Here is a 19,785-nt window from a genome sequence, read left to right as displayed (position 1 = left end):
CATAGAAACAGAGATCAGATTGGAGATTGCCAGCACCCAGGGTGGGGTGGGTGAAATGAATAAAGGGGGTCGAGAGGTACAAACTCCCAGGAATAAAATAAACAATTCCTGGAGAGGTAATGTATAATATTGGCGACTATAGTAATTATAATACTGGATTGTATATTTGAAAGTTGCTAAGTACTCCTCCTGGAAAATCCCGTGGACGGGGGAGCCTGGAAGGCTGCAGTCCATGGGGTCGCTGAGGGTGAGACACAACTGAGCGACTTCACTTTCACTTTTCACTTTCATGCATTGGAGCAGGAAATGGCAACCCACTCCAGTGTTCTTGCCTGGAGAATCCCAGGGACGGGGAGCCTGGGGGGCTGCCATCTATGGGGTCACATAGAGTTGGACATGACTGAAGTGACTTAGCAGCAGCAAGAGAGTAGGTATTCAAAGTTTTCATCACAAGAAAAAAATTCTAACTATGTGTGAGAACAGATGTTAACTAAACATTGTGGTGAATGTTTCACAATATACACATATATCAAATCATTATATCATGGACCTAAAACTAATATGTCAATTACATCTCAATTAAAAACTAAGTATTTAAAAAGTGGGAGAAAATAAATAACATCTTTACAATTTAGGAAAAAAAAAAAAGAAATGATGCCTATTTATTCTCTCCTTGAAGAGGACTGGCCTCTTTGATGAGTAGAATTTAGGCAAAAGTGACACCATGCCGGAAGTAACTTTTAGGCTGAGGCAACACACTCCAGTACTCTTGCCTGGAAAATCCCATGGACGGAGGGGCCTGGTGGGCTGCAGTCCATGGGGTCGCTAGGGGTCGGACACGACTGAGCAACTTCACTTTCACTTTCACTTTAAGAAGACTGGTAGCTTCTACTCTGGTCTCATGGAAGCCAACAGCCAAGCGAGAAGCACAAACATCTGAGACCATCCTGGTTCAGTTGGAGGGGCTCTGAGGATGAGATGCCACGTAGAGGAGACTGGCCTGTCAGCCTCAAGGTGTCCATGAGTCTATTTACATGTCAGTAAAGAAATGTCCTGAAGGCGGGTCCCCCAGCCTCAGCTGCCTTTGCTGGTCATGCCAAGTGGATCAGAACAAATTTCCCAGCTGAATTTTTCCCAGACTCCTAATACCCACACAGCTATCAGCAAAATACATAGGTCATGAAAACAATTAGGGGTGGGAAGAGTTGGTTTTGCAGTAATAGATCATTGGGACAGAATTCATTTACCAAAGATGCTTATCTGAGTCTCCCTTCATCCCATCACCCAGTTGAAATTCGTTCCTTGGCTCATTTTCTTTTTTCACTAGTTAATAATGGGTGTTGCCATTGCCTTAAGGATATGGAGCTTTATCTTCTCTGTTGACGACCATGATTTCAGTCACCCAGAACAGTGTATGGCATGTATTAGGCACTCAAATATCCGCTGACCAAACTAAGCATTCCTTCAAAAATAAAAAATTTAAAGTATATATGCTACCACAATAATTGAGGAAACAAAATGGATCTCCAAGAGGAAAAAGTTGTAAACTGTGATAAAATTATGTTGTAATAACACAAATAAAAGCTTTGATTCCTCACTTAACCTGGTTCTTGTGGTTCTTGTTTTCAAATTAAGAATTTAAAGGAATGTTTTAAAAATTTTCCTTTCTGATTCTCCAGAGTAAGACCCTGGACATTAAAATATCATTTACAACAGACATTATTCCATTATCGAGCAATGCTTCCCTCTTAAATGCAACCCATTTTTCTCACCTCAGGATTTGAATTTTTTTTTTTTTTGGATTCTTTTGTAGTTTCATAAATTTTTTTTTTTAATTTTATTTGAATTTAAAAGGTACACGAAGGTGCTATTTTGTTAAGCAAAAACAGTGAAATCAAAGGTATTGTCACAGTGCCACCTGGTGGTGAATGTTGATTCTGCACATTTTTCTTCTGATGGCCCCATGGGAACGAGGAAAAGTGAATCTTGGACCTAAAGTTACAAAGAGTATGACATTTTCGATCTTATTTGAGATATTATTTGAGACACAATTGGCTCAACGTGGGTCATGCTGTCCCCATGTTATGGAAGCCGAGAGAAGGGAAAGGACAAACATTTACTGATACCTAATACAGGCTATATTAGGCAAGGCCTTTCTATGGTTTAACACCTGAAATAACCTCAGGATATCGAGATTACCCTCATTTGTGTAAAGAAGCAGACTTGCACATTCACATCGTGATGTTAAGCGTCTTGTGAGACCTCTTCTCAGTGGAGATTTGGATCCAGGAATGCTGGCCTCTGAGCCTGTTTATACTGTATTGCACAGCAGGCCTAAACACCTTCACTGAGTTCTCTGAGCCAGTAAATTTTAGAGACAAAACTCAGGTTCCAGGCTTCTGCTCCACAGTTGACTCATTCTGTAAACATTTGCTGAGCTCCTACTGTATGCCAGAGGTTGTGCTGGCTGCTGAGGCAGCCCAGGGACCTGGATCTATCACTGTGTCCTTTCCACAGCCCCAGAAAGCCAAGCACCGCCCTTTCTTTCAAAATGTGACCAACACATCAAAATCCAGTAGGCTGTAGTCAACTCTGGATAAAACATTCATTTGTTCATCCAACAAACGGTCATCAAACAGCCACCAAAACTGTCATTGTGGGCAAAAGCAGGAGTGGTCCCTGCCATCTCAGAGCTTATAGCCTAGCTGGGGAGACAGACATTAATCAAATAATCATAATAAAACATGAAATACCCATCGTGGTAGAGCTGTGAATAGAAGAGATGCAGTGCAGAAGCACATGTAACAGGGAGGGTTGACCAGGTTGTCAGAAAGTGACAGTTGAGTCAACAGGATAAGTAGGAGTTATGGAGGCAAAGAGGAGAGGAAAGAATTCTAGGCGGAGGAACCTATATGTGCAAAGGCCCTGGGGTACTCCACTGCAACGTATCATCCTACATGCAAAACTCCTTTCCATGAGCTTCTGCCTTACATTAGGAAACAGAAGTACATTCTCAGCACCCCAGATATAGTCGGAATGTTCTAGAAACCTAAGAAAATTGAAACAATCCCAAAGCGCCCATTTTGCAACTATGAACTAATTAGAAGAGCCTCAAATTCGTGTGCTACTTTCAATTTTCAAAACACTTTTGCACTCAGATTGTTTGTTGTTGTTCAGTTGCCCAGTCGTGTCCAGCTCTTTGTGACCCCATGGACAGCAGACGCCAGACCCCCTCTGTCCCTCACTGTCTCCTGGAGTTTGCCCAAGTTCGTGTCCATTGCATCAGTGATGCCATCCAGCCATATCATCCTCTGACACCCTCTTTTTCTGCGCTCAATCTTTCCTACCAACAGTGACTTTTCCCATGAATCAGCTGTTTGTATCAGGTGACCAAAATACTAGAGCTTCAGCATCAGTCCTTCCAATGATGATTCAGATTATATTTACTCATCCTCAAATGGAAATGTATGGTAATTTTTGCACACACAGAAGAGATGGAGGCCCAGAAAGGCTGACAGAGCTGTCCACGTTAGCAGAGAGCCCACAGTAAACTTCATATCCCAATCCAGTCATCTTTTCAACACACTTCCTAGTGTTAAAATACAGGGTGACTTAGCCCCTGGCCACAGCTGACTTAACCACGCTGCAATCCACAAGTAACCATTTGACAACTAAGTCAAAATTAATTCTGATTTTCACATTATTAATATTCCTAGCCTCTGGACATCAATTTTGCTGGACTTAATTCATTGGTCAACAGTACTTTGGTTAATATTCTGGTCTAAAAAACAGATACCAGTCTCATGTTTTCCTGGCTACCTAATCAACACTCGACTGGGGAATTTAATCAACTGATCGACTCAAACAAGTTTAATTAATTTCTTTCCACTGAACTACTCAATTCTTTAACATATTTTTAGCAAATTGATCAGTTACATGAGAGTTGGGAAGACCTAATAGGATAATTCAATTAATTTTAAATTTAGTATGAGAGTGGGATGGGATGGAATAAAAGCTGGCATTAGCTATTCTGTAGGTAAAATTCAAACCTGTGGTAACAACGGCATTTTCCAAAACAGCAAAAGCAAACTCTGCCATTCATTTATTTGGGCATCTATAGATGGGGAAACAGTGGGAAACAGGGTCAGATTTTATTTTTTGGGGCTCCAAAATCACTGCAGATGGTGACTGCAGCCATTAAATTAAAAGACGCTTACTCCTTGGAAGGAAAGTTATGACCAACCTAGATAGCATATTCAAAAGCAGAGACATTACTTTGCCAACAAAGGTCCGTCTAGTCGAGGCTATGGTTTTTCCTGTGGTCATCTATGGATGTGAAAGTTGGACTGTGAAGAAAGCTGAGCGCCAAAGAATTGATGCTTTTGAACTGTGGTGTTGGAGAAGACTCTTGAGAGTCCTTTGGACTGCAAGGAGATCCAACCAGTCCATTCTGAAGGAGATCAGTCCTGGGTGTTCATTGGAGGGACTGATGCTGAAGCTGAAACTCCAATACTTTGGCCACCTCATGCGAAGAGTTGACTCATTGGAAAAGACCCTGATGCTGGGAGGGATTGGGGGCAAGAGGAGAAGGGGATGACAGAGGATGAGATTGCTGGATGGCATCACCGACTTGATGGCCATGAGTCTGAGTGAACTCCGGGAGTTGGTGATGGACAGGGAGGCCTGGCGTGCTGCGATTCATGGGGTCACAAAGAGTGGGACACGAATGAGCGACTGAAGTGAACTGATGCATGCATTCATGCCTTCTTTCAATCATTACTAGTGATTTTACATCTACTAAGTGCCAGACCCATGCCAAATAGAAAGGTACAAAAATAAGTAAGAAGATGTTACAATACAAGAGCATGCCAACTATTAATTTATTGCCTTTCAGCTCCAAATCCATCTTTCACTGCAGGCTCTGTGCAAAATACTTCTTTTGAAGATAACATGACACTACATTTTGTCAGTAGAGGGCGTGGGAGAGACAATGCAAGAAGAAGGGGCTTCTCTTCCCACTTCCACACTTTTCCATCTGCTTCTTCTGGTTTCTACCAAAAGCTATTGCCAGCAGTGTTTGGGGGGTGGGGGACAACCAGTGACACTCATTCCCATACCCCCAGGATGGGTTTCCAGTGAGTCACAGGCACCAAGCCCTCAGCTGCCAGCCACAGCCCACCGGTATCCAGTAGATTCACCCACCTGCTTGGGCCCAGAGAACATCCCCACACAATACGCCACAGGGGTGAAGTTCAGCCCAGTCTGAATCCCACTTGGGGTCCCTTCCTTCATACTCTCACTCAGGCCAAAGGTATTCTTTATGGTTCTCCTTACTTCCCTCTTGATAATCTCTGATACAGGTAATGATTCCTTTACCACTGGTGACCAAGCAGGGGCCACTTTCAGACACTGGGGGTTGGGACACTGGAGGTTGACTAGACGTGTTTTCAGTTTCACAACTGGGGGAAGAGGAAGGATTGTTTCTGGCAACCAGTGTGCAGAGGTCAGGGCTGTTGCTCAACATCCTCGGGGCAAGAACATTCCCCCGAATTCAGAATTATCCAACCCCAAGTGTCATGGACGTGAGTCTGAGTGAACTCCGGGAGTTGGTGATGGGCAGGGAGGCCTGGCGTGCTACGATTCATGGGGTCGCAAAGAGTCGGACACAACTGAGCGACTGAACTGAACTGAATTGAAGTGTCAATGGTCGCTATAGCTGAGAAACCCCCCACAAAGCTTTCCTTGCTGAGACAACTATGTGGTTTCTTTCTCCTCCTTGGACCCTGACTCATGCAGGGGTTGACGGAGAAGTGCAGGCAGGTAGATGAAATTAGACCTTAGGAAAGTTCATCACAAGGTTTTAGTCTTAGCAGCTCTGGCTTGTCTCAAGATCCCTGCAATGTTTTCAATTATTATTTGACCTCTTGTTGCTAGTAAGAGAAAAAACACAAGTGTTGGAGGATTAAAGAAATCCTGGGAATTTTTTTTTCTTCCTTTAGCTTGGTGCAGAATTTCCTTATTGATGAATGAGAATGAATGAATATACTCCACACACCCCAACTGCTATTCTCTGTTGAAAACAGATGGTGGGAAGGGTGAGTAAGGACAAAAGACAGCAGCTTGTGTGCTCGTTAAGAAAGAGAATTTAGTGATGAAATGCTAGAATATAAAATTTAATGTAAAATCACCTCCTATTAGAGGGAGAAAGACCTTAACAGACCACCAATCCAACGGTACCCAAATTAGGAGGAAAATCTGAATCATCTGGAGATTTTCTGAAGAATACAGCTTCTGGGGCCGCAACCCATAATGATTAAGTCAGAATCTTCGAGAGGCAAGACAATCCAACATCATTCTTCTAATCAGAGCCACTGCTGGTCTATATGGTACCTTTATGAAAAATAGAAAAGGCACCTCTCTCTGAACCAGGCTCATAACTTGGCAGGTAGAGAATCTGGGTTTTAATCTCCTCCAATTATCTCCAGCAAGTTCACTTGTGCAGTGCACAAACTTCACAACTCTACATGGACACCCTGATTTGCAAAATGAAGAAACTAGGGCCCACAGGACTCGATTTTATTGTTTTGCTAATTTATTCCCAGGCCAATTCATTCATGCGATCACTGAGCACTTGATACAGGCCAAGCTCTATGGAAACAAGATGAATAAGACATGGTTCCCACCCTCAGGGAACAGACAGTCCATCTGGAAAATAACTTGAACAAAATGCTTCCGTTTGTGTTATTGAACCTGATCATCCAACAACATGGAGAGGTAGGGAGCAGTATTACAGTCTCTAAAACACACGTTGAGAAACAGAGGGTACGAGATGTCCAAAATCACATGTGAAATCCAGTCCTGAGATAAAACTGGAGCCCGGGCTCTTAACTCCCAGGGGAGGTCTTGTCCCTTAATTCAGTGGCACTTGCTCCAGGAAACCACAGTGTTGCCCAGATCCCAGCCTCTTACTCAGCCTGTCCCCTAAAGGCGCGCTGTCAGGAGTCATTCTCTTCCCCAGTCTCACATCCCTGGGTTTTATTCCTGCTTAGGGAGACTTGTCAGACAGGCATCAGTGAACACAGATGCCTCTCAGTTCCAGGGACTGGATCTGAGAATGAATGAGAAATTGCAGGGGGAGGTGGGACCATGTGAAGACAGTTAAGTGGCTCTCCTGCTCTAGGGTTCATCTCTCCTCCAACGATTAAGTTTTTTCTCACAGCATTAATCGCTAGACGACACTAACACTTAACTGTGGGTTTGCTTCTGCCATACAAATGTCAGCGCCTAGAGGGTTGGGATCGGCCTGTCTCGTTCGGTTGCCTCTCCCAGGAGGAGGACAGTGTCTGACTCATATAAAACGCTGGCTGGATAAACGCATGAAGGGAGGAAGGAAAGAAGGAACACATTTTATAGCGCCCAGGAAGCCGGACCAACCAAGCCTTTATCTGCTTTCGGGAGAAAAGCCAAAAGCAATGTGATTTTGTAAATTTTAACAAGAAGCCGTAAAACCCTCTATCTTTAATAATGCAGACTGTTCTTTATCAGGAAACCTGAGCATTTCCTTTCCAAACCCGTACTTTTATAACTAAGACATTTTTTGCTTCACTGTTAGTAAAGGAATTTTCTTGAGTGGCACTAGCCAGTTTATGGTCTGTTTCTTTTTAGGTGGATGGTTTAAAAAAAAAAAAAAAATTCCATCTCGTCATTTTGTGCCACTCCAGAGGTCCAGAATAAACAATCCAAATCAAATGCAGACAGGATAAACACCATGCTAGTGATGCATCAGAGACACCAAGCACTAGGGTTGGAGAAAGCGTACAGCGTGTGCGTGTCAGTCTCATCTTCTTAACTATGTGAGCAACTGCAGCCCAGACAGGTTACAGGGGTCGCTGAAAACCACGTGGCAAGGTGGAGTCAGGGCTGGGACCAGATCACAGCCGTCACTGATGGCTCATGTCTTCTGCTCAGGTGATCAGAAATAGAATCACAGCATCCAGCATCTGGGACACAAACCTGCAGAAGGGCATTTTCACGGAGAAATGAGGAAGGTGGGGGAAAGGCTCTAATTCAGCGGCCCTATCTTCCACCTAATAGTCCCACCACCCAGTTCTGGGATGAATGAGTGTGACTTGAAGCTGAGTGTAACCTGTTTATTTTGTGGCCTACCAAACTGCAAACCCAAAACCCAGTGGCTTAAAATAGTGACCCTGAATACAGCACACGGCTCTACAGGTTGGCAACTTGGGAGAGTCTTTTGGCTTCAGTTCACTCGTGCATCAGCTGTCAGTGGCTGAGTGTGGGAAGCCCCATTTCTGGGGTGGCTGGTACATCCACTGGGCTAATCTCAGATCAGGTCACGTGTCTGCCATCTCCTGGCCATGTCATCACAGCAGTGGCAGGATTGTGAGAAAGAGAAAAAGCCTGTGGGGCCTCTGGAGTCCCAGGCTGGAGCTGGCACACCCTTCCTTCCAGTATTCTACTGGCATGTCCAAGCACAGGTAACCTACCTTCAGGAGCAGAGAAACAGACTCCACATCTTTATGGGTGGAGCTTAAAGTCACATTGCAAAGGCGTGGGAACAGTCTCCCACATCAATCAACAAGGTAAACACACTTCTCCACCGCCCTAGAGTCTGGTACATCCTGTTTTACAGGAATCTTCCTGCCCATCAGTGAGGACACTCATGTTTATCTTTGTTGGGTATAAGCTCACATCACTCTTAAGAAATATTAAGAAGACACGATATTTGAAATGGAGAGGATCACCAACCCCTTCAGGGAAGTTGGGCTCACAAAGCCACCTTAAATTGTCATGTTACACAGAGGACAATTACACAGTAGTTAAGTGTGTGAGTCCCGGAGTCGCCAACTTGGCTTTGAACCTCAGGGCCACCATTTACCAGCTATATGACCCCATCCAGACTACTGAACCTCTCCAAACATCAGTTTCCCTGTTTGCAAATGGGATGACCATCATAGTACAGTTTCACAGACCTGGAATGAAGATCAGGAGGAACAATACACAGCCCTCACTCACAGGAGGGCTAGCAAACACTGGTGACCATCGCGTTTCGATGATGATAATAAAAGAAGTGGTAAGTTTTCTCTTTCGCACCCCTGACACTTTTGACTTACAGGTCCAGGAAGAAGGTAGCGCCTTAAAGCTGTATTGTCCACAAAGGAGAGAGTGCCCAGGGGAGCAGGAGAGGGCAGTGGCCCAGTCCAGGAGAGCGGGCAGATGTCCCAGCATGAGAGGATGCAGAAGACAGTGCCTGTCTCCAGTACAGCATCCTTGGAGGGGGCAGGACCACCCAAGAGGTGTAACAAGCATAGACGGGACCGCATCCCTAAGCTCTGTAGCATTCAGACCTGGAGAAAAGGTCTCAGGAAATGCCTCGGAGCCTCGCTGTGGTCCCGAGCGGGAGCCCTGGCCTGCACGTTTGTTAGCCGAGTTTGTACTCTGTAGGCAGGTACCATGCGACTCATGGGCCAACGTCACAACAAGAAGTGGGAGCCAGAACCAATCTATATTTTCTGCGGACTGCACAGCAAATCAGTCTGGCTTGTCCTTCTGCCATGTGTCATAAAGAGCAAGGCTTCTGGCCTGGTTTATGGTTCCAGCGGCCCCTTCTCATCCCCAGGGCCGTGTGAGGAGCCCATGGGATTCTCGTAGTCCAGAGGACACGTGAAGGCCCCACTGGTCTCGCTTCTGGTTGCTGAGGTTCCCGGGTCTCTTGGGGCGGGTTTCTCCTGGTGCCTTTTGAAAGCCTTTGCAGGCATGGTGAAGCTTTCCCTTGCTGACCAGCTTCTAAGAGGACTTTACCAATCTTCTCAAGGTCACCAGCGCAGATTTTCCTTGACTCCAGCTCTGATTTTTGTTTTTCAGGCTTGGGTAGGAACTAGTGCTTCTTCCCAGGCCAACAGCCATCAGCCCCTGGAGCCCCTCCCCAAAGCCGCTGGCCGTCACCCTGAAGGACCCATCGTCATAAACCCATCAAGGGCCTTCTACCAAGGGGGAGCAGCTTTTTATAAGAACAAAATTCACATACCTCGCTCTGCTTCAAAATGACAAAATCCTCATTACAAAAAGCATTACCCTATGCTTTAATTTTCACTCTTACTTGGGAATTTGTTCCTGTTAATTGCTAAATCAAATGAGATGCAAAGGGCCACGGGATGTAGATCCCCCTCATGCCCTGTTCCTTCACAGTCTGGCAACACTTAATTATTCCATCTGATATTAAAATCACAGCCTCTGCACTCAAGGTTACAAGGCCACAAAAATCCACCAGTCTAAGCTAACGTGAGACAGCAACATCTCCTAGATTCAGTTCCTGGAGCTTCATGTTTATTTATGAAGGATAATTGAAATATTTTAACAAACACATCATGCGTTCTATGTGCAAGGCACGGCTCGAAACACATACAAGCACTAATTTCTGCAACCCCTGTTATAACCCTATGAAGTCACTATTATTAGGATTAGTCACCTTTTGCAGATGATGAAAGCAATGTACAGAGAGGTCAAGTTAGTGACCCAAGGTCACACAGCTGCTCAGTAGTAGAACTGGATTTAAATGCAAGCAGGCTGGCTGGCTGCAGTTTGTGCACGTCACCACTGTATTTACTGCAGATGCTGTGACTAGAACTTTCCACTGTTCCTGTTGCTGTTATTTAGTCTCTAAGTCATGTCTGACTCTTGTGACCCCATGGACTGTATGTAGCCTGCCAGGCTCCTCTGTCCATGGGATTCTCCAGGAAAGAAAACTGGAGTGGGCTGCCATTCCCTTCTCCAGGGGTTCTTCCGGACCTAAGGTCAAATTCATGTCTCCTGCATTGGCAGGTGGATTATTTACCACCGAGCCACCTGGGAAGCCCAGAACTTTCCACTACACCTGGGAAAAGGTGAATGGCCACTCGGCCAAATGGCTAAACCTACAATCTCAAAATATTAATTCTGAGTGACTTCTAGTGACCACTCTGAGGTAGCAAAACCTCAAAGTTGGGCTTAGCCTTGAACAGCCAGTTCTTGATCTTGGCTGAGTTACTTCACCCCTCTAACCCTTGGCTGCTGCTGCTGCTGTGAAGCTTAAAAGGGTAAAACCTGGAAAGCATTTAGAACAATGCCTGGTCCCTCTTAAGAGTTCAGTAAATATCAGTCCCCGTTATTACTATTACCTTGCTGAGAATACCGAGAGAAGCACAGAACTCCGCCAAAGCACAGCCACACACATGCATCGGCGGCCAAGTCAGGTCCACGTGTCCGGCAGATTCTCCCAAGGCAGCTGTGGGAGAATGGGATCACTTTACCCCTTCCTGCCCCTCCAGCCAGGGTACCCTCTTGTTTAATGACAGGTCAGGGCTCTGCCCTGAAGGCATCGGAAATACAACAGAGAGGAAAGGGCTTTGGAATCCCAGCCTCAGCCCACAGGCCTGTCCTGGGGTAGTTCCTTATGAAAGCGGACAGATTTGCAGCCCTCCTTCACCCGCCAGTGTGCTGATCAGCATTGGTTTATTTCAAGGCAGAGCTGGGCCCAGCGCTGTGATGGTTGGAGAAAGCAAATGGGAACCAACAAGGGAGAGACGGCCACAAAGGCAAACAAACAGCCAGCAATCGATAGGATTAATCTGTCGGCAAGCCCGACACCAAACTCGAGTGGGTCGGCTGCCAGTGTGAAGCATTTATCATGAAGGCTGAGATGCAGTGGGTCTGCTGAGAGACCAGGTTTGCATTTTAAAGATGCCTTGAGGAGAAGTGGTTCCCGGCCTGCCAACAAGGTCTTTGAAGGTTTGTAATTCCTCAGAACCAGCAAAACAATCACTTCATAAAGGCAGCTTAGCTCTGCCAGAGGCTCAGCTGAGTGACATGGGGCATCTTCTCACGCCTCCCACTGGACACCCCGTGAGTTGCTCTACCGTGTGTTTGAGGCTGGCGGACTACTCCACCAGGAAATCAGATCGTAACCAGAGGCTGATCAGTCACCCCTCCCTCTATCGGGTACATTTCTCCAAAGCTGACTTACCCATGAGGCACACGAAGCAATACTTTCAGGGGACCTTGAACAGGCTTTAATTTTTTTTTTTTAAAGAAAAAAAAAAATGAACATTTAGGGTGAATAAAATACTTTACTATAGGGTGTTAATATATTTGCCTTTATACCGACATTTTTTTTTTATACTTAATGGAGGAAACAGTGGAGATGAAAAGGCCTGCATCCCATGACCTGGGTTTCTCCAAAGGCTGCTGCTGCTGCTGCTAAGTCGCTTCAGTCGTGTCCGACTCTACGTGACCCCAAAGACGGCAGCCCACCAGGCTCCCCCGTCCCTGGGACTCTCCAGGCAAGAACACTGGAGTGGGTTGCCATTTCCTTCTCCAATGCATGAAAGTGAAAAGTGAAAGGGAAGTCGCTCAGTCCGACTCTTAGCAACCGCATAGACTGCAGCCTACCAGGTTCCTCCATCCATGGGATTTTCCAGGCAAGAGTACTGGAGTGGGGTGCCATTGCCTTCTCCACTCAAAAGGCTAGGTAGACATAAAAAATCATAACTTAAAAAGACAAAGCCTTCACTTTTAGATGTTAAAGTGTACCAGGAAGCAGCAAGCTGATGAAGAGATAGCCCTCGGCTACTCAAGGTCAGGGGCCTGCTCCCAATCCCTTCGTTTTCTTAAGCTTGTCAATGCCCCTCATGTGCCATCCAGTGCCCGGGACTTGGCTTTTGGGCAGCGGACCTCCAGCTTCACTGAGCATCACAATTACCTAGAGAACTTGCTTTATGAAGCTTCCACCTCTATGATGATTCTTAGACTGAACCATGAATTCAGTAAGTAAGTTCACAAATGGACATTTCATTAGGTGATGGACAGGGAGGCCTTGCGTGCTGGGATTCATGGGGTCGCAAAGAGTCGGACACGACTGAGCGACTGAACTAACTAACTAGGTTCAATCTAATCATCTGTCAGATCTGAGCTTCGGTTCAGTTCAGTCGCTCAGTCGTGTCCGACTCTTTGCGACCCCATGAATTGCAGCACGCAAGGCCTCCCTGTCCATCACCAACTCCTGGAGTTCACCCAAACTCATGTCCATTGAGTCAGTAATGCCACCCAACCATCTCACCTTCTGTCGTCCCCTTCTCCTCCTGCCCTCAATCTTTCCCAGCATCAGGGTCTTTTCAGATGAGTCATTTCTTTGCATCAGGTGGCCAAAGAACTGGAGTTTCAGCTTCAACATCAGTCCTTCCATTGAATACCCAGGACTGATCTCCTTCAGAATGGACTGGTTGGATCTCCTTGCAGTCCAAGGGACTCTCAAGAATCTTCTCCAACATCACAGTTCAAAAGCATCAATTCTTCAACACTCAGCTTTCTTTATAGTCCAATTCTCACATCCATACATGACCACTGGAAAAACCATAGCCTTGACTAGAGGGACCTTTGTTGACAAAGTAACATTTTTGTTGACAAAGATCTGAGGTAGAAACAGGTAAAATGTTTTTTTATCAAGTGATCCTGAAGCAGGGGATCGTTGAACCGTTCTCTCTGGAGTTTGACACATCCGAGTTTGGGTTCCACTGTGATCTCTTCCCAGCTACATCTTGCCCGAGTTATGAGACATAGCAAAGATTTTAATGTCCAAACATCTACAAGCACCTCTGCAAGGCCAGGGGCTTTTCCTATGCTTTGTAAACATCTAAATTAATCGTCATGATTAGGCTAGACATTCCCAAGGGAGAAGGGAGAGCCAGGCATCCTTTCTGGAGGGTAGGAAGAAGGATGGAAGGAAAGTTCCCAGAGGTTTCCAGGGGTGACAGGACATCAGTGGGACCCCACCTGTAGGCCCAGTCACAGGCTTGACAGCAGAGTCCAAGACTTCAATGGACCAGGTAAGCAGGGACACAGGGCCGCTCTGGCATCACCAGTGTGGATCAGTGCTTCGGAGTTGCCTAGATACATCCACCCCCCATAGCCACCCAGGACTCCAGGAGGAGGAACCACAATAATGACGTGGAACGTGCCGGCACCATGAACAGTGAAGGCTCAGAGATCAAATTTAAATTAATGGAAAATTTTAAGAAGCTTGATGGGGGCATGTCAAAGGGATGTAGGAGCTGGTGGCTGGCAAAACAAGAAGTCCCCAAAGATGTCCACATTATAACACCTAGAACCTATGAATATATTATCTTATGTAGCAAAAGGGACTTTGCAGGTACAAGGCAGCTAAAGATCTTGAGATGAGGATACTCTGGACTGAAGTGGGTGCCTCCCAAAAGCCACATGTTGAGGCCCAAAGGGCCCTACAATGAGGTAATTAAGGTCAGAGGGTGGGGCCCTTAAGATTGGCACTGATTTTGAGATGCCAGGAGAAAGCTCACATTCCCTGTCCCTGCCATACAAGAACATGCAGTACCTTGATCTGGATTTCCAGCCTTCAGAACTGTGGGAAATAAATGTCCACTGTTTTAGCCACCCAGTCCAGGACACTCTGATGACAGCCTGAGCAGACCGAGGCGGGGGGACCATCCTGGGCTATCCTGGGAGGTCCAGTAACCACAGAGTCCCTGTACATACGAGAGGAGGCGGGAGGGTCAGAGACAGAGTGGGAGCAGAGGTCAGAGAGGTGCCTGCTGGCTTTGAGAGTGGAAGGGGCCCATCAGCCAAGAAACCTTGTGAAGCACAAAAGGGAAGGCTAGGAATTCTCCCCAGAGGCTCCACAAAGCAACACAGTCCAGCCAACACCTTGATTCCAGCCCAGTGAGCCCCAGTTTGGGCTTCTGACTCCAGAACTGAAAGATAATAAGCTTGGGTTGCTTTAAGCCATAAAGTTCATGGTGATTTGTTGTAACAGCCACAGGAAACTAGAGCAGGAAGCAACCGGAAAGAGAGTCCAGTGGCCAAAAGTGGGACTCTGGGACCAAAAATCCATAGCATGGTATTGGATTACAACTCAAAGTATAAGATAAATCTCAGAGTTACATACTGATACAAACAACTGAATAAATGAATAAATGGGAAGAAAGGATAAATCTCCATTTATGGAATAATTCCAAATAACAGATATAGGTATTTCTCCCTCCAGGCAGAGCTTAACCATCCCCCATGGTTAAGTAAATAAGCACAGAATGGATGAGCTGCTTGTAATGCCTTGTGAAGTCTCCTGAACTCTTCTCATCTGTGTTTAATTGTTCTGATCCTTGTTAGGGGTGGCACTGGTGGGGGGTGGGCAGGGAAGGGTGGCTACCCAAGTCACATTTCCCCAGGGGCCATCTATGCTACGTCTTCAGGGAAATAGATTCTTCATATCCCAGTCCACAGGGTTTGGGGAGGAGGCGACAGGTACTTTTGTCTAGACTCTCCCAGACCAACTGGTCTTCCTGTGGGATTTTTCTAGCAGAATGTAGAGATGACAAGCCTTCTGCTCTGATTAGAAAGTTCTCAGGATGAGAGCGGGGCTCTGGGGGGCTGCTATATCCCCAGGAGGCAGAAGGAGCCTGCGCTCAGAGAGAGAAGAGAAAGCCCTCAGGCAGAGAGAGGCTGAGAGGAGGAACAGGAGAGCCCTGCCAGCCTGTGTGGACCTGGTCCCAGCTGTCACCCAAGGCAGCCCCATCCCCCCCCTACTATAGTCTGGTTTTATGAGCCAACAAAGGCCCCCCTCAGCTCACATAAGATGTGTTCCTGTTATTCCCAAACTAAAGAAACTCAACTAATGCAATCGTCTAGCCACCATTCATTGATTTACTAGGTCCTCCAACAGGTGTTTACGACATGCTATAAACATGGAAGACCGTGACCTTAGAGTGGACACTGGGCACTAGACGAGACACAGTTTTAAAAAAAAAAAAAAGGAAAGGAAAAGACACAGGCTATGTATCAGCTAAATACAGGAACACACATGGTCACAGGCGTACGTAATGCCTCATTTAAGCCTTGTAAGAATTCTGCCAAGCAGGTATCCTTGTCCCAATTTGACGGATAGTAAAACTGAAGCACAAAGAACGTATTCACTGCTGTGATGATAACAATCATTATCATTAGTCAAGTGTTTGCCATATGGCGGGTGTTGTACTAAATGCTCGTATATATTCATTTGCTGTTTCGCTGATTTGAACGTGCCATCATGGAAAAGATGCATCGTCAATTTTTTAAAAATGCTATCAATTATAATAGCAATGGGTGGAATTGTTATGGATGGAATCGCATGCTCCCAAATTTCCTACACTGAAACCCTAACCCCCAGGACTTCAGAAGGTAATCTTATTTGGAAACAGGGTCACTGCAGATGGAATCAGTTAACATGCAGTCATACTGAAGTCCGGTGCGCCCCGGATCTAGTATGACTGGTGTCCACAGGAAAAGAACACCATGTTAGGAGACAGACATGCACACGGGGAGAACATGATGTAAAGATAAGAGTCATGCTGCTGCAAGCCAAGGAACTACCAGAAGTTGGGAGAATGCCTGGAATGGAGCCTCCCCTGCAGCCTTTGGTGGGAAGATGGCCTTGCCCACACCTTGATCTGGGACTTTCAGCCTCCAGCACAGGGAAAGAACAGATTTCTGTGGTTTAAGTCACACAATTCATTTTATTTGGTTTTTCCTGGTGACTCAGCAGTAAAGGATCCACCTGCAGTGCAGGAGCCACAGGAGACACAGGTTCGATCCCTGGGTCAGGAAGATCCCCTGGAGGAGGGCAGGGCAACCCACTCCAGTATTCTTACCTGGAGAATCCCATGGACAGAGGAGCCTGGTGAGCTACAGTCCATGGGGTGGCTAAGAGTCTAACACAACTGAAACGACTTGGCTTGCACACAGCAGCTGTAACACACTAAGACAACACTCTTGCTTGGAAGGTACACTCAAATTAGGAGACGTTGAAATGTCAGTTGTCCAACGGCAAATCAGGTGGCTTGGTCTTCATAACAAACCCACAAGTTATTCCCAATTTACGGATGGAAAAATTCAGCTGCTAAGTATCTTATCCAAGAATCTTATTATGTGTTGGTAGAACCAGGACAGAACTCAATGCTGGGTTCTTAGAGTGTTCCTGTGCCCCCCAGAGGCCACATACACACACTCACACACACAGTCACACACTCACACACACAGTCACACACTTCTAGATTTATACGCAGGTCCTCAAATTTTAGACCACTTACAGCTACCGACAAAGTGCCACCCTCAAAGGCTCTGTTCACTAACTGTTCCTTTTCTAACCTCTGCAGCCGAGACCAAACTAAACTCAGTGCTCAGACTAGATTCGTGCCTACAGCTCAAGCTCCTCACTGAGTCATGGAGATTCTCCAGCCGTGTCCTGGTGCGCTTCTAACCATCACAGATCAGATGGGAATGGAGGCCTCCTCCAGGGACCGAGCAGGAGTGCTGACAGAGGTCGCGACTAGCCTCCTCTGCACGACGAGTGGGACACAAAGCCCTCAGAAGGGTTCGGAAGTCTCCCAGAAGGCTTGGGGGACATCTGTGTCAGGGTCTGGCAACCTTGCTAAATTCTGGGCATGCCTTTGAGCCCCTTTGTCTCATTTCCTATGTGCTTTAGTTATGAAAAGCATCTTGAGCAAAGGGCATTTGTAACACCCCTCAGAGAAAGTCCACTGTGGTAAGGGAGGAGGAAACCGTAAGGACGAATAATTTCAGGGCCTTCGCTAGGAGTTCATGGTAAAGTGCCACGGCTCCACACACAAAAGGGCTTCAGACACTGGCACTGGTGTTCATCAGGCTACCTGCAGGACGCTGAGCTGGCTCACCTTGCCCCCTGCAAGATCCCTGGTGCCTGGCCCGGAGGCTCGCACACAGCAAGCACACAATCAAAACCTCAGAATGCATGAGAGGGGAAGTCTCTGTCTCAGAGGTTTGCTATAGTCCCCCTTGCTGTGTCCAAAATTTTGTCATTATAAATTCATTCCTTGGGACCTAAACAAAAAGCCACCTAGTAAAATGCACAATTCTCAGGAAGAGACAAACCTGCAGCACTGCAGACTTACCCTCTCAGCCAGGATCAAGTTGAACACCTTACAAGAAGACTGAAGGAAGGAAGAAGTACCCAGGGTGCAAGAAAAGCAGAAGCCTAAACAGAAAAGCAGAAGATGAAGAGAGCGTTTATGAGGCACCTACCAAGTGACAGGGCCTCTCCAGGCAGCTTCTCTACACTTAAAGTGACCAACCCTAGACACATTGGGTTTCTAGGAGGCAGGACTTTCAGGGCTAAAATCAGGAAAGTCCCAGAGAAACAAGGACAAGTTTGTCATCGAACTTGGTATCATCTCCTTTAACCCTCACAGTGATCCTATGAGATAGATACTAGATCCCAATTTACAGATGAAGAAACCGAGGTTAGAAAGGCAAGTCTTGCCTAAAACCATATAGAAAGTTGGTCACTGGACCCCCTATTTACAGGAGAAGAAACTGAGACTTGGAAAGGTAATTGTTGACTAAATTCATATGGAAAGTCGGTCACTGGTACAAAATTTAAATCAAGACTCATCTGATTTCAGAAGCAAAGCTTACTCAGTTCAGACTATGCCACAAAATCCAACTGACCTCACAGTTTATTCAAATATCTTTCCAGCCTCCAAATACATCAAGGGCAATGAACCCCAGCTTGCCAACCCATGAGAACTTGCTAGAATACAATGGACCCAGGTTCCATGCCTGCCTGGTGCAAGAAGATTAGATAAGTACCTGTTCAATGAATGAATGAACAATCTGATGGAGGCCTGGGTCCACCCCCTTCCTCCCCACTCTCCTTCCTGAACAGCAACCTCCTCTCTCGGGTCTCAGTTTCTGGGGAGTTTTCTGAAATGGAAGGATCTAGAATCAGACCTTGGAAGGTGACAGATTTTGGCAAGGGGGGTGGGGGTAGGGGAAAGAGAGTTCCAGGAGGGCGGAATGGCATGACCCTGGGCAGGGAGAAGGGACAGGAAGTGTGAGTGAACCAGACTGACTCCAGAAGAGAGTTTGCACCAGAGTGTCAGGAGGCTCTGGATGTCAGAGAGATGGGGACATAGCAAAGTGGCAGGCACCAATTTATGTTCACTTATTAGTTTTAAATTTCTCTTTTTATATGCTTTTTAATAAAAAGAACACACTACTAAAGTAGGACACACAAATTTCTAAGTACCATCCATATACTGGGGGTATTTTAGGATTATTCATAGCTGAGGCACAGTCAAAACACTGGAAATCAGTGCATTTGGCAAAGGGAAAAAATTTTTTTAAACGGGGAAACAAAGCAGTCAAAATCCTTACTGTAACCTCCTGTTCCCCTGGGCTTTCAGATCAGTTGCTCAGTCGTGTCTGACTCTTTGCAACCCCGTGAACCATAGCAAGCCAGGCCTCCCTGTCCATCACCAACTCCTGGAGTCCACCCAAACCCATGTCCATTGAGTCAATGATACCATCCAGCCATCTCATCCTCTGTCATCCCCTTCTCCTCCTGCCCTCAATCTTTCCCAGCATCAGGGTCTTTTCAAATGAGTCAGCTCTTTGCATCAGGTGGCCAAAGTAACGGAGCTTCCAGCCTCAACATCAGTCCTTCCAATGAACACCCAGCACTGATCTCCTTTAGGATTGGCTGGTTGGACCTCCTTGCAGTCCAAGGGACTCTCAAGAGTTTTCTCCAATACCACAGTTCAAAAGCATCAATTCTTTGGCTCTCAGCTTTCTTTATAGTCCAACTCTCACATCCATACATGACCACAGGAAAAACCATAGCCTTGACTAGACGGATCTTTGTTGGCAAAGTAATGTCTCTGCTTTTTAATATGCTGTCTAGGTTGG

Source organism: Bison bison, unplaced genomic scaffold (assembly GCF_000754665.1).
Source record: "Bison bison bison isolate TAMUID 2011002044 unplaced genomic scaffold, Bison_UMD1.0 scf7180017864492, whole genome shotgun sequence".
Classification (NCBI taxonomy): domain Eukaryota; kingdom Metazoa; phylum Chordata; class Mammalia; order Artiodactyla; family Bovidae; genus Bison; species Bison bison.
Note: the sequence above shows the minus strand (reverse complement) of the source record.